Source organism: Phyllobates terribilis, unplaced genomic scaffold (assembly GCF_046119375.1).
Source record: "Phyllobates terribilis strain yellow unplaced genomic scaffold, ASM4611937v1 Scaffold_21__1_contigs__length_20361869, whole genome shotgun sequence".
In the NCBI taxonomy this organism is placed as follows: domain Eukaryota; kingdom Metazoa; phylum Chordata; class Amphibia; order Anura; family Dendrobatidae; genus Phyllobates; species Phyllobates terribilis.
The window spans coordinates 10,543,941-10,561,046 of record NW_027362781.1 but is presented as its reverse complement, the minus strand read 5'-3'; positions in this window follow the sequence as shown (position 1 = coordinate 10,561,046).

The window sequence follows — 17,106 nt, the reverse complement described above, 5'->3', positions numbered from 1 at the left end:
TGGATATTTTCACAAAAAAGTGAAATTTTCAAAAATCCTAAATGTTGGCTGAAAACGACTAAATATCAAGGACTCATTAGGCGAATCGCTCTGGAACTGATATCGTAACGCTCTCTGACATTTCCCCTATGTGAAAGTCTGCTAAACGCCGGAAAAATGACAGTCAAAAAAAAAAAAAATTTTCAACTTTTTTCAATTTTACCCCCGTGGGATATATATTCTACCCACACACATTTGGAACTCTCCTGGGGTACCCTCACACATATTATTCCCTCATTTAGTGGATATTTTCACAAAAAAAATGAAATTTTCAAAAATCCAGAAAATTGGCTGAAAACGACTTAATATCAAGGACTTATTGGGCAAATCGCTGTGGAACTGAATTCGGAACGCTCACTGATATTTGCCATATCTGAAAGTCTGATAAACGCCGGAAAAATAACTAAGTCGAAAAAAAAAAATTTTTCAACGTTTTTCAATTTTACCCCCGTGGGATATATATTCTACCCACACACATTTGGATCTCTCCTGGGGTACCCTCACACATATTATTCCCTCATTTAGTGGATATTTTCACAAAAAACTGAAATTTTCAAAAATCCAGAAAATTGGCTGAAAATGACTAAACATCAAGGACTCATTGAGCAAATCGCTGTGGAACTGAATTCGGAATGCTCACTGACATTTGCCATATCTGAAAGTCTGATAAACGCCGGAAAAATAACTAAGTCGAAAAAAAAAAAAAATTTCAACTTTTTTCATTTTTACCCCCGTGGGATATATATTCTACCCACACACATTTGGAACTCTCCTGGGGTACCCTCACACATATTATTCCCTCATTTAGTGGATATTTTCACAAAAATGTGAAATTTTCAAAAATCCAGAAAATTGGCTGAAAACGACTAAATATCAAGGACTCATTGGGCGAATCGCTCTGGAATTGAAATCGGAACGCTCACTGCCATTTCCCCTATCTGAAAGTCTGATAAACGCTGGAAAAATGACTAAGTCCCAAAAAAATTTTTTTTCAACTTTTTGCAATTTTACCCCGTGGGATATATATTCTACCCACACACATTTGGAACTCTTCTGGGGTACCCTCACACATATTATTCCCTCATTTAGTGGATATTTTCACAAAAATGTGAAATTTTCAAAAATCCAGAAAATTGGCTGAAAACGACTAAATATTAAGGACACATTGGGCGAATCGCTCTGGAATTGAAATCGGAATGCTCACTGCCATTTCCCCTATCTGAAAGTCTGATAAACGCTGGAAAAATGACTAAGTCCAAAAAAAAAATTTTTTCAACTTTTTTCAATTTTACCCCCGTGGGATATATATTCTACCCACACACATTTGGAACTCTCCTGGGGTACCCTCACACATATTATTCCCTCATTTAGTGGATTTTTTCACAAAAAAGTGAAATTTTCAAAAATCCAAAATATTGGCTGAAAACGACTAAATATCAAGGACTCATTGGGCGAATCGCTCTGGAACTGATATCGGAACGCTCACTGACATTTCCCCTATCTGAAAATCTGCTAAACGCCGGAAAAATGACAGTCCAAAAAAAAAAAATTTTGCAACTTTTTTCAATTTTACCCCCGTGGGATATATATTCTACCCACACACATTTGGAACTCTCCTGGGGTACCCTCACACATATTATTCCCTCATTTAGTGGATATTTTCACAAAAATGTGAAATTTTCAAAAATCCAGAAAATTGGCTGAAAAAGACTAAATATCAAAGACTCATTGGGCGAATCGATCTGGAACTGAAATCAGAAAGCTCACTAACATTTCCCCTATCTGAAAGTCTTATAAACGCCGGAAAAATGACTAAGTCCAAGAAAAAATGTTTTCAAATTTTTTCAATTTTACCCCCGTGGGATATATATTCTACCCACACACATTTGGAACTACCTTGGGGTACCCTCACACATATTATTCCCTCATTTAGTGGATATTTTCACAAAAAAGTGAAATTTTCAAAAATCCTAAATGTTGGCTGAAAACGACTAAATATCAAGGACTCATTAGGCGAATCGCTCTGGAACTGATATCGGAACGCTCTCTGACATTTCCCCTATCTGAAAGTCTGCTAAACGCCGGAAAAATGACAGTCCAAAAAAAAAAAATTTTTCAACTTTTTTCAATTTTACCCCCGTGGGATATACATTCTACCCACACACATTTGGAAATCTCCTGGGGTACCCTCACACATATTATTCCCTCATTTAGTGGATATTTTCACAAAAATGCGAAATTTTCAAAAATCCAGAAAATTGGCTGAAAACGACTAAATATTAAGGACTCATTGGGCGAATCGCTCTGGAATTGAAATTGGAATGCTCACTGACATTTCACCTATCTGAAAGTCTGATAAACGCTGGAAAAATGACTGAGTCCAAAAAAAAAATTTTTCAACTTTTTGCAATTTTACCCCGTGGGATATATATTCTACCCACACACATTTGGAACTCTCCTGGGGTACCCTCACACATATTATTCCCTCATTTAGTGGATATTTTCACAAAAAAGTGAAATTTTCAAAAATCCAAAATATTGGCTGAAAACGACTAAATATCAAGGACTCATTGGGCGAATCGCTCTGGAACTGATATCGGAACGCTCACTGACATTTTCCCTATCTGAAAGTCTGATAAACGCCGGAAAAATGACTAAGTCCAAAAAAAAAATTTTTTCAACTTTTTTCAATTTTACCCCCGTGGGATATATATTCTACGCACACACATTTGGAACTCTCCTGGGGTACCCTAACACATATTATTCCCTCATTTAGTGGATATTTTCACAAAACAGTGAAATTTTCAAAAATCCAGAAAATTGGCTGAAAACGACTAAATATCAAAGACTCATTGGGCGAATCGATCTGGAACTGAAATCAGAAAGCTCACTAACATTTCCCCTATCTGAAAGTCTTATAAACGCCGGAAAAATGACTAAGTCCAAGAAAAAATGTTTTCAACTTTTTTCAATTTTACCCCCGTGGGATATATATTCTACCCACACACATTTGGAACTCTCCTGGGGTACCCTCACACATATTATTCCCTCATTTAGTGGATATTTTCACAAAAATGTGAAATTTTCAAAAATCCAGAAAATTGGCTGAAAACGTCTAAATATTAAGGACTCATTGGGCGAATCGCTCTGGAATTGAAATCGGAATGCTCACTGACATTTCGCCTATCTGAATGTCTGATAAATGCTGGAAAAATGACTGAGTCCAAAAAAAAAATTTTTCAACTTTTTGCAATTTTACCCCGTGGGATATATATTCTACCCACACACATTTGGAACTCTCCTGGGGTACCCTCACACATATTATTCCCTCATTTAGTGGATATTTTCACAAAAAAAATGAAATTTTCAAAAATCCAGAAAATTGGCTGAAAACGACTTAATATCAAGTACTCATTGGGCAAATCGCTGTGGAACTGAATTCGGAATGCTCACTGACATTTGCCATATCTGAAAGTCTGATAAACGCCGGAAAAATAACTAAGTCGAAAAAAAAATTTTTTTCAACTTTTTGCAATTTTTCCCCCGTGGGATATATATTCTACCCACAAACATTTGGAACTCTCCTGGGGTACCCTCACACATATTATTCCCTCATTTAGTGGATATTTTCACAAAACAGTGAAATTTTAAAAAATCCAGAAAATTGGCTGAAAACGACTAAATATCAAAGACTCATTGGGCGAATCGATCTGGAACTGAAATCAGAAAGCTCACTGACATTTCCCCTATCTGAAAGTCTGATAAACGCTGGAAAAATGACTAAGTCCAAAAAAAAAAATTGTTTAACTTTTTGCAATTTTACCCCGTGGGATATATATTCTACCCACACACATTTGGAACTCTCCTGGGGTACCCTCACACATATTATTCCCTCATTTAGTGGATATTTTCACAAAAAAATGAAATTTTCAAAAATCCAGAAAATTGGCTGAAAAAGACTAAATATCAAAGACTCATTGGGCGAATCGATCTGGAACTGAAATCAGAAAGCTCACTAACATTTTCCCTATCTGAAAATCTTATAAACGCCGGAAAAATGACTAAGTCCAAGAAAAAATGTTTTCAACTTTTTTCAATTTTACCCCCGTGGGATGTATATTCTACCCACACACATTTGGAACTCTCTAGGGGTACCCTCACACATATTATTCCCTCATTTAGTGGATATTTTCACAAAAATGCGAAATTTTCAAAAATACAGAAAATTGGCTGAAAACGACTAAATATTAAGGACTCATTGGGCGAATCGCTCTGGAATTGAAATTGGAATGCTCACTGACATTTCCCCTATCTGAAAGTCTGATAAACGCTGGAAAAATGACTAAGTCCAAAAAAAAATTTTTTGCAACTTTTTGCAATTTTACCTTGTGGGATATATATTCTACCCACACACATTTGGAACTGTCCTGGGGTACCCTCACACATATTATTCCCTCATTTAGTGGATATTTTCACAAAAAAAATGAAATTTTCAAAAATCCAGAAAATTGGCTGAAAACGACTTAATATCAAGGACTCATTGGGCAAATCGCTGTGGAACTGAATTCGGAACGCTCACTGACATTTGCCATATCTGAAAGTCTGATAAACGCCGGAAAAATAACTAAGTCGAAAAAAAAATAATTTTCAACTTTTTTCAATTTTACCCCCGTGGGATATATATTCTACCCACACACATTTGGATCTCTCCTGGGGTACCCTCACACATATTATTCCCTCATTTAGTGGATATTTTCACAAAAAAATGAAATTTTCAAAATTCCAGAAAATTGGCTGAAAACGACTAAATGTCAAGGACTCATTGTGCGAATCGTTCTGGAACTGAAATCAGAAAGCTCACTGACATTTCCCCTATCTGAAAGTCTGATAAACCCCAGAAAAATGACGAAGTCCAAAAAAAAAAATTTTTCAACTTTTTGCAATTTTACCCCGTGGGATATATATTCTACCCACACACATTTGGAACTCTCCTGGGGTACCCTCACACATATTATTCCCTCATTTAGTGGATATTTTCACAAAAAAGTGAAATTTTCAAAAATCCAGAAAATTGGCTGAAAAGGACTAAACATCAAGGACTCATTGGGCAAATCGCTGTGGAACTGAAATCGGAATGCTCACTGACATTTGCCATATCTGAAAGTCTGATAAACGCCGGAAAAATAACTAAGTCGAAAAAAAAAAAATTTTCAACTTTTTTCATTTTTACCCCCGTGGGATATATATTCTACCCACACACATTTGGAACTCTCCTGGGGTACCCTCACACATATTATTCCCTCATTTAGTGGATATTTTCACAAAAAAAGTGAAATTTTCAAAAATCCAAAATATTGGCTGAAAACGACTAAATATCAAGGACTCATTGGGCGAATCGCTCTGGAACTGATATCGGAACGCTCACTGACATTTCCCCTATCTGAAAATCTGCTAAACGCCGGAAAAATGACAGTCCAAAAAAAAAAATTTTTTCAACTTTTTTCAATTTTACCCCCGTGGGATATATATTCTACCCACACACATTTGGAACTCTCCTGGGGTACCCTCACACATATTATTCCCTCATTTAGTGGATATTTTCACAAAAATGTGAAATTTTCAAAAATCCAGAAAATTGGCTGAAAAAGACTAAATATCAAAGACTCATTGGGCGAATCGATCTGGAACTGAAATCAGAAAGCTCACTAACATTTCCCCTATCTGAAAGTCTTATAAACGCCGGAAAAATGACTAAGTCCAAGAAAAAATGTTTTCAAATTTTTAAATTTTACCCCCGTGGGATATATATTCTACCCACACACATTTGGAACTCTCTTAGGGTACCCTCACAAATATTATTCCCTCATTTATTGGATATTTTCAGAAAAAAGTGAAATTTTCAAAAATCCAGAAAATTGGCTGAAAACGACTAAATATCAAGGACTTATTGGGCGAATCGCTCTGGAACTGAAATCGGAACCCTCACTGACATTTCCACTATCTGAAAGTCTGATAAACGCCGGAAAAATGAATAAGTCCAAAAAAAAATTATTTTCAACTTTTTTCAATTTTACCCCAGTGTATATTCTACCCACACATATTTGGAACTCTCCTTGGGTACCCTCCCACATATTGTTCCCTCATTTAGTGGATATTTTCACAAAAAAAGTGAAATTTTCAAAATTCCAGAAAATTGTCTGAAAACGACGAAATATTAAGGACTCATTGTGCGAATCGCTCTGGAACTGAAATCAGAACGCTCACAAACATTTCCCCTATCTGAAAGTCTGATAAACGCCGGAAAAATGACTAAGTCCAAGAAAAAAATGTTTTCAACTTTTTTCAATTTTACCCCCGTGGGATAAATATTCTACCCACACACATTTGGAACTCTCCTGGGGTTCCCTCACACATATTATTCCCTCATTCATGGGATATTTTCACAAAAAAGTGAAATTTTCAAAAATCCCGAAAATTGGTAGAAAACGACATAATATCAAGGACTCATTGGGCAAATCGCTCTGGAACTGAAATCGGAACGCTCGCTGACATTTCCCCTATCTGAAAGTCTGATAAACACCGGAAAAATGACAGTCCAAGAAAAAAATTTTTTCAACTTTTTTCAACTTTACCCCCGTGGGATAAATATTCTACCCACACACATTGGGAACTCTCCTGGGGTACCCTCACACATATTATTCCCTCATTTAGTGGATATTTTCACAAAAAAGTGAAATTTTCAAAAATCCAGAAAATTGGCTGAAAATGACTAAACTTCAAGGACTCATTGGGCAAATCGCTCTGGAACTGAAATCGGAACGCTCACTGACATTTCCCCTATCTGAAAGTCTGATAAACGCCAGAAAAATGACTAAGTCCAAAAAAAAATTTTTTCAACTTTTTTCAATTTTACCCCCGTGGGATATATATTCTATACACACACATTTGGAACTCTCCTGGGGTACCCTCACACATATTATTCCCTCATTTAGTGGATATTTTCACAAAAAAGTGAAATTTTCAAAAATCCAAAATATTGGCTGAAAACGACTAAATATCAAGGACTCATTGAGCGAATCGCTCTGGAACTGATATCGGAACGCTCACTAACATTTCCCCTATCTGAAAGTCTGCTAAACGCCGGAAAAATGACTAAGTCCAAAAAAAAAATTTTTCAACTTTTTTCAATTTTACCCCCGTGGGATATATATTCTACCCACATACATTTGGAACTCTCCTGGGGTACCCTCACACATATTATTCCCTCATTTAGTGGATATTTTCACAAAACAGTGAAATTTTCAAAAATCCAGAAAATTGGCTGAAAACGACTAAATATCAAAGACTCATTGGGCGAATCGATCTGGAACTGAAATCAGAAAGATCACTAACATTTCCCCTATCTGAAAGTCTGATAAACGCTGGAAAAATGACTAAGTCCAAAAAAAAAAATTTTTCAACTTTTTGCAATTTTACCCCGTGGGATATATATTCTACCCACACACATTTGGTACTCTCCTGGGGTACCCTCACACATATTATTCCCTCATTTAGTGGATATTTTCACAAAAAAGTGAAATTTTCAAAAATCCTGAAAATTGGCTGAAAATGACTAAACATCAAGGACTCGTTGGGCAAATCGCTGTGGAACTGAATTTGGAATGCTCACTGACATTTGCCATATCTGAAAGTCTGATAAACGCCGGAAAAATAACTAAGTCGAAAAAAAAAAATTTTTTCAACTTTTTTCAATTTTACCCTCGTGGGATATATATTCTACCCACACACATTTGGAACTCTCCTGGGGTACCCTCACACATATTATTCCCTCATTTAGTGGATATTTTCACAAAAAAATTTAAATTTTCAAAAATCCAGAAAATTGGCTGAAAGCGACTAAATATCAAGGACTCATTGGGGAATCACTCTGGAACTGAAATCGGAACGCTCACTGACATTTGCCCTATCTGAAAGTCTGATAAACCCTGGAAAAATGACTAAGTCCAAAAAAAAAATGTTTCAACTTTTTTCCATTTTACCCCCGTGGGATATATATTCTACCCACACACATTTGGAACTCTCCTGGGGTACCCTCACACATATTATTCCCTCATTTAGTGGATATTTTCACAAAAATGTTAAATTTTCAAAAATCCAAAATATTGGCTGAAAACCTCTAAATATCAAGGACTCATTGGGCAAATCGCTCTGGAACTGAAATCGGAACGCTCACTGACATTTCCCCTATCTGAAAGACTGATAAACGCCGGAAAAATGACAGTTCAAGAAAAAAAATGTTTCAACTTTTTTCAATTTTACCCCCGTGGGATATATATTCTACCCACACACATTTGGAACTCTCTGGGGTACCCTCATGCATATTATTCCCTCATTTAGTGGATATTTTCACAAAAAAAATGAAATTTTCAAAAATCCAGAAAATTGGCTGAAAGAGACTAAATATCAAGGACTCATTGGGCGAATCACTCTGGAACTGAAATCGGAACGCTCACTGACATTTGCCCTATCTGAAAGTCTGATAAACCCTGGAAAAATGACTAAGTCCCAAAAAAAAATGTTTCAACTTTTTTCAATTTTACCCCCATGGGATATATATTCTACCCACACACATTTGGAACTCTCCTGGGGTACCCTCACACATATTATTCCCTCATTTAGTGGATATTTTCACAAAAAAGTGAAATTTTCAAAAATCCAAAATCTTGGCTGAAAACGACTAAATATCAAGGACTCATTGGGCGAATAGCTATGGAACTGATATCGTAACGCTCCCTGACATTTCCCCTATCTGAAAGTGTGATAAACACCGGAAAAATGACTAAGTCCAAAATAAAATTTTTTTCAACTTTTTCAATTTTACCCCCGTGGGATACATATTCTACCCACACACATTTGGAACTCTCCTGGGGTACCCTCACACATATTATTCCCTCATTTAGTGGATATTTTCACAAAAAAGTGAAATTTTCAAAAATCCAGAAAATTGGCTGAAAACGACTAAATATCAAGGACTCATTGGGGGAATCGCTCTGGAACTGAAATCAGAAAGCTCACTGACATTTCCCCTATCTGAAAGACTGATAAATGGCGGAAAAATGACAGTCCAAGAAATAAATTTTTGCATCTTTTTTCAATTTTACCCACGTGGGATATATATTCTACCCACACACATCTTTAACTCTCCTGGGGTACCCTCACACATATTATTCCCTCATTTAGTGGATATTTTCACAAAAAAGTGAAATTTTCAAAAATCCAGAAAATTGGCTGAAAACGACTAAATATCAAGGACTCATTGTGCGAATCGCTCTGGAACTGAAATCAGAAAGCTCACTGACATTTTCCCTATCTGAAAGTTTGAGAAACGCCAGAAAAATGACTAAGTCCAAAAAAAAAATTTTTTCAACTTTTTGCAATTTTCCCCCGTGGGATATATATTCTACCCACACACATTTGGAACTCTCCTGGGGTACCCTCACACATATTATTCCCTCATTTAGTGGATATTTTCACAAAAATGTGAAATTTTCAAAAATCCAGAAAATTGGCTGAAAACGACTAAATATTAAGGACTCATTGGGCGAATCGCTCTGGAGTTGAAATCGGAACGCTCACTGCCATTTCCCCTATCTGAAAGTCTGATAAACGCTGGAAAAATGACTAAGTCCAGAAAAAAATTTTTTTCAACTTTTTGCAATTTTACCCCCGTGGGATACATATTCTACCCACACACATTTGGAACTCTCCTGGGGTACCCTCACACATATTATTCCCTCATTTAGTGGATATTTTCACAAAAATGTGAAATTTTCAAAAATCCAGAAAATTGGCTGAAAAAGACTAAATATCAAAGACTCATTGGGCGAATCGATTTGGAACTGAAATCAGAAAGCTCACTAACATTTCCCCTATCTGAAAGTCTTATAAACGCCAGAAAAATGACAGTCCAAAAAAAAAAAATTTTTCAACTTTTTTCAATTTTACCCCCGTGGGATATATATTCTACCCACACACATTTGGAACTCTCTTGGGGTACCCTCACACATATTATTCCCTCATTTAGTGGATATTTTCACAAAAAAGTGAAATTTTCAAAAATCCAGAGAATTGGCTGAAAACGACTTAATATCAAGGACTCATTGGGCAAATCGCTCTGGAACTGAATTCGGAATGCTCACTGACATTTGCCATATCTGAAAGTCTAATAAACGGCGGAAAAATAACTAAGTCCAAAAAAAAATTATTTTCAACTTTTTTCAATTTTACCCCAGTGGGATATATATTCTACCCACACACATTTGGAAGTCTCCTGGGGTACCCTCACACATATTAATCCCTCATTTAGTGAATATTTTCACAAAAAAGTGAAATTTTCAAAAATCCAGAAAATTTGCTGAAAACGACTAAATATTAAGGACTCATTGGGCGAATCGCTCTGGAACTGAAATCGGAACGCTCACTGACATTTCCCGTATCTGAAAGTCTGAGAAACGCCAGAAAAATGACTTAGTAGAAAAAAAAAAAATTTTCAACTTTTTTCAATTTTACCCCCGTGGGATATATATAATACCCACACACATTTGGAACTCTCCTGGGGTACCCTCACAAATATTATTCCCTCATTTAGTGGATATTTTCACAAAAAAGTGAAATTTTCAAAAATCCCAAAAATTGGCTGAAAACGACTAAATATGAAGGACTCATTGGGCGAATCGCTCTGGAACTGATATCGGAACGCTCACTGACATTTCCCCTATCTGAAAGTGTGATAAACGCCGGAAAAATGACTAAGTACAAAAAAAAATTATTTTCAACTTTTTTCAATTTTACCCCAGTGGGATATATATTCTACCCACACACATTTGGAACTCTCCTGGGGTACCCTCACACATATTATTCCCTCATTTAGTGGATATTTTCAAAAAAAAGTGAAATTTTCAAAAATCTAGAAAATTGGCTGAAAACGACTTAATATCAATGACTCATTGGGCGAATCGCTCTGGAACTGAAATTGGAATGCTCACTGACATTTCCCCTGTCTGAAAGACTGATCAATGCCAGAAAAATGACAGTCCAAGAAAAAAATTTTTTCATCTTTTTTCAATTTTACCCACGTGGGATATATATTCTACCCACACACATCTGGAACTCTCCTGGGGTACCCTCACACATATTATTCCCTCATTTAGTGGATATTTTCACAAAAAAGTGAAATTTTCAAAAATCCAAAATATTGGCTGAAAACGACTAAATATCAAGGACTCATTGGGCGAATCGATCTGGAACTGAAATCGGAACGCTCACTGACATTTCTCCTATCTGAAAGTCTGAGAAACGCCGGAAAAATGACTAAGTCCAAAAAAAAATTTTTTAAACTTTTTTCAATTTTACCCCCGTGGGATATATATTCTACCCACACACATTTAGAACTCTCCTGGGGTACCCTCACACATATTATTCCCTCATTTAGTGGATATTTTCACAAAAAAGTGACATTTTCAAAAATCCAGAAAATTGGCTGAAAACGACTAAATATCAAGGATTCATTGGGCGAATCGCTCTGGAACTGAAATCGGAACGCTCACTGACATTTCCCCTATCTGAAAGTTTGATAAAAGCCGGAAAAATGACTAAGTCCAAAAAAAAAAATTTTTCAACTTTTTTCAATTTTACCCCCGTGGGATATATATTCTACCCACACACATTTGGAACTCTCCGGGGGTACCCTCACACATATTATTCCCTCATTTAGTGGATATTTTCACAAAAAAGTGACATTTTCAAAAATCCAGAAAATTGGCTGAAAACGACTAAATATCAAGGACTCATTGGGCGAATCGCTCTGGAACTGAAATCGGAACGCTCACTGACATTTCCCCTATCTGAAAGTCTGATAAACGGCGGAAAAATGACTAAGTCCAAGAAAAAAAATTTTCAACTTTTTTCAATTTTACCCCGTGGGATATATATTCTACCCACACACATTTGGAACTCTCCTGGGGTACCCTCACACATATTATTCCCTCATTTAGTGGATATTTTCACAAAAAAGTAAAATTTTCAAAAATCCCGAAAATTGGCTGAAAACGACTAAATATCAAGGACTCATTGGGCGAATCGCTCTGGAACTGAAATCGGAACGCTCACTGACATTTCCCCTATCTGAAAGTCTGATAAACGGCGGAAAAATGACTAAGTCCAAGAAAAAAAATTTTCAACTTTTTTCAATTTTACCCCCGTGGGATATATATTCTACCCACACACATTTGGAACTCTCCTGGGGTACCCTCACACATATTATTCCCTCATTTAGTGGATATTTTCACAAAAAAGTGAAATTTTCAAAAATCCCGAAAATTGGCTGAAAACGACTAAATATCAAGGACTCATTGGGCGAATCGCTCTGGAACTGAAATTGGAACGCTCACTGACATTTCCCCTATCTGAAAGTCTGAGAAACGCCGGAAAAATGAATAAGTCCAAAAAAAAATTTTTTAAACTTTTTTCAATTTTACCCCCGTGGGATATATATTCTACCCACACACATTTGGAACTCTCCTGGGGTACCCTCACACATATTATTCCCTCATTTAGTGGATATTTTCACAAAAAAGTGACATTTTCAAAAATCCAGAAAATTGGCTGAAAACGACTAAATATCAAGGACTCATTGGGCGAATCGCTCTGGAACTGAAATCGGAACGCTCACTGACATTTCCCCTATCTGAAAGTTTGATAAAAGCCGGAAAAATGACTAAGTCCAAAAAAAAAAATTTTTCAACTTTTTTCAATTTTACCCCCGTGGGATATATATTCTACCCACACACATTTGGAACTCTCCGGGGGTACCCTCACACATATTATTCCCTCATTTAGTGGATATTTTCACAAAAAAGTGACATTTTCAAAAATCCAGAAAATTGGCTGAAAACGACTAAATATCAAGGACTCATTGGGCGAATCGCTCTGGAACTGAAATCGGAACGCTCACTGACATTTCCCCTATCTGAAAGTCTGATAAACGGCGGAAAAATGACTAAGTCCAAGAAAAAAAATTTTCAACTTTTTTCAATTTTACCCCGTGGGATATATATTCTACCCACACACATTTGGCACTCTCCTGGGGTACCCTCACACATATTATTCCCTCATTTAGTGGATATTTTCACAAAAAAGTAAAATTTTCAAAAATCCCGAAAATTGGCTGAAAACGACTAAATATCAAGGACTCATTGGGCGAATCGCTCTGGAACTGAAATCGGAACGCTCACTGACATTTCCCCTATCTGAAAGTCTGATAAACGGCGGAAAAATGACTAAGTCCAAGAAAAAAAATTTTCAACTTTTTTCAATTTTACCCCCGTGGGATATATATTCTACCCACACACATTTGGAACTCTCCTGGGGTACCCTCACACATATTATTCCCTCATTTAGTGGATATTTTCACAAAAAAGTGAAATTTTCAAAAATCCCGAAAATTGGCTGAAAACGACTAAATATCAAGGACTCATTGGGCGAATCGCTCTGGAACTGAAATTGGAACGCTCACTGACATTTCCCCTATCTGAAAGTCTGAGAAACGCCGGAAAAATGAATAAGTCCAAAAAAAAATTTTTTAAACTTTTTTCAATTTTACCCCCGTGGGATATATATTCTACCCACACACATTTGGAACTCTCCTGGGGTACCCTCACACATATTATTCCCTCATTTAGTGGATATTTTCACAAAAAAGTGACATTTTCAAAAATCCAGAAAATTGGCTGAAAACGACTAAATATCAAGGACTCATTGGGCGAATCGCTCTGGAACTGAAATCGGAACGCTCACTGACATTTCCCCTATCTGAAAGTCTGATAAACGCCGGAAAAATGACTAAGTCCAAGAAAAAAATTTTTCAACTTTTTTCAATTTTACCCCCGTGGGATATATATTCTACCCACACACATTTGGAACTCTCCTGGGGTACCCTCACACATATTATTCCCTCATTTAGTGGATATATTCACAAAAAAGTGACATTTTCAAAAATCCAGAAAATTGGCTGAAAACGACTAAATATCAAGGACTCATTGGGCGAATCGCTCTGGAACTGAAATCGGAACGCTCACTGACATTTCCCCTATCTGAAAGTCTGATAAACGCCGGAAAAATGACTAAGTCCAAAAAAAAAAATTTTAAACTTTTTTCAATTTTACCCTCGTGGGATATATATTCTACCCACACACATTTAGAACTCTCCTGGGGTACCCTCACACATATTATTCCCTCATTTAGTGGATATTTTCACAAAAAAGTGACATTTTCAAAAATCCAGAAAATTGGCTGAAAACGACTAAATATCAAGGATTCATTGGGCGAATCGCTCTGGAACTGAAATCGGAACGCTCACTGACATTTCCCCTATCTGAAAGTCTGATGAACGCCGGAAAAATGACTAAGTCCAAGAAAAAATTTTTTCCAATTTTTTCAATTTTACCCCCGTGGGATATATATTCTACCCACACACATTTGGAACTCTCCTGGGGTACCCTCACACATATTATTCCCTCATTTAGTGGATATTTTCACAAAAAAGTGACATTTTCAAAAATCCAGAAAATTGGCTGAAAACGACTAAATATCAAGGACTCATTGGGCGAATCGCTCTGGAACTGAAATCGGAACGCTCACTGACATTTCGCCTATCTGAAAGTCTGAGAAACGCCGGAAAAATGACTAAGTCCCAAAAAAAATTTTTTAAACTTTTTTCAATTTTACCCCCGTGGGATATATATTCTACCCACACACATTTAGAACTCTCCTGGGGTACCCTCACACATATTATTCCCTCATTTAGTGGATATTTTCACAAAAAAGTGAAATTTTCAAAAATCCAGAAAATTGGCTGAAAACGACTAAATATCAAGGACTCATTGGGCGAATCGCTATGGAACTGAAATCGGAACGCTCACTGACATTTCCCCTATCTGAAAGTCTGAGAAACGCCGGAAAAATGACTAAGTCCAAAAAAAAATTTTTTAAACTTTTTTCAATTTTACCCCCGTGGGATATATATTCTACCCACACACATTTGGAACTCTCCTGGGGTACCCTCACACATATTATTCCCTCATTTAGTGGATATTTTCACAAAAAAGTGACATTTTCAAAAATCCAGAAAATTGGCTAAAAACGACTAAATATCAAGGACTCATTGGGCGAATCGCTCTGGAACTGAAATCGGTACGCTCGCTGACATTTCCCCTATCTGAAAGTTGGATAAAAGCCGGAAAAATGACTAAGTCCAAGAAAAAAAATTTTCAACTTTTTTCAATTTTACCCCCGTGGGATATATATTCTACCCACACACATTTGGAACTCTCCTGGGGTACCCTCACACATATTATTCCCTCATTTAGTGGATATTTTCACAAAAAAGTGACATTTTCAAAAATCTAGAAAATTGGCTGAAAACGACTAAATATCAAGGACTCATTGGGCGAATCGCTCTGGAACTGAAATCGGAACGCTCACTGACATTTCCCCTATCTGAAAGTCTGATGAACGCCGGAAAAATGACTAAGTCCAAGAAAAAAAATTTTCAACTTTTTTCAATTTTACCCCCGTGGGATATATATTCTACCCACACACATTTGGAACTCTCCTGGGGTACCCTCACACATATTATTCCCTCATTTAGTGGATATTTTCCCAAAAAAGTGAAATTTTCAAAAATCCCGAAAATTGGCTGAAAACGACTAAATATCAAGGACTCATTGGGCGAATCGCTCTGGAACTGAAATCGGAACGCTCACTGACATTTCCCCTATCTGAAAGTCTGAGAAACGCCGGAAAAATGAATAAGTCCAAAAAAAAATTTTTTAAACTTTTTTCAATTTTACCCCCTTGGGATATATATTCTACCCACACACATTTGGAACTCTCCTGGGGTACCCTCACACATATTATTCCCTCATTTAGTGGATATTTTCACAAAAAAGTGACATTTTCAAAAATCCAGAAAATTGGCTGAAAACGACTAAATATCAAGGACTCATTGGGCGAATCGCTCTGGAACTGAAATCGGAACACTCACTGACATTTCCCCTATCTGAAAGTCTGATAAACGCCGGAAAAATGACTAAGTCCAAGAAAAAAATTTTTCAACTTTTTTCAATTTTACCCCCGTGGGATATATATTCTACCCACACACATTTGGAACTCTCCTGGGGTACCCTCACACATATTATTCCCTCATTTAGTGGATACATTCACAAAAAAGTGACATTTTCAAAAATCCAGAAAATTGGCTGAAAACGACTAAATATCAAGGACTCATTGGGCGAATCGCTCTGGAACTGAAATCGGAACGCTCACTGACATTTCCCCTATCTGAAAGTCTGATAAACGCCGGAAAAATGACTAAGTCCAAAAAAAAAAATTTTAAACTTTTTTCAATTTTACCCCCGTGGGATATATATTCTACCCACACACATTTAGAACTCTCCTGGGGTACCCTCACACATATTATTCCCTCATTTAGTGGATATTTTCACAAAAAAGTGACATTTTCAAAAATCCAGAAAATTGGCTGAAAACGACTAAATATCAAGGATTCATTGGGCGAATCGCTCTGGAACTGAAATCGGAACGCTCACTGACATTTCCCCTATCTGAAAGTCTGATGAACGCCGGAAAAATGACTAAGTCCAAGAAAATTTTTTTTCCAATTTTTTCAATTTTACCCCCGTGGGATATATATTCTACCCACACACATTTGGAACTCTCCTGGGGTACCCTCACACATATTATTCCCTCATTTAGTGGATATTTTCACAAAAAAGTGAAATTTTCAAAAATCCAGAAAATTGGCTGAAAACGACTAAATATCAAGGACTCATTGGGCGAATCGCTCTGGAACTGAAATCGGAACGCTCACTGACATTTCCCCTATCTGAAAGTCTGAGAAACGCCGGAAAAATGACTAAGTCCAAAAAAAAATTTTTTAAACTTTTTTCAATTTTACCCCCGTGGGATATATATTCTACCCACACACATTTG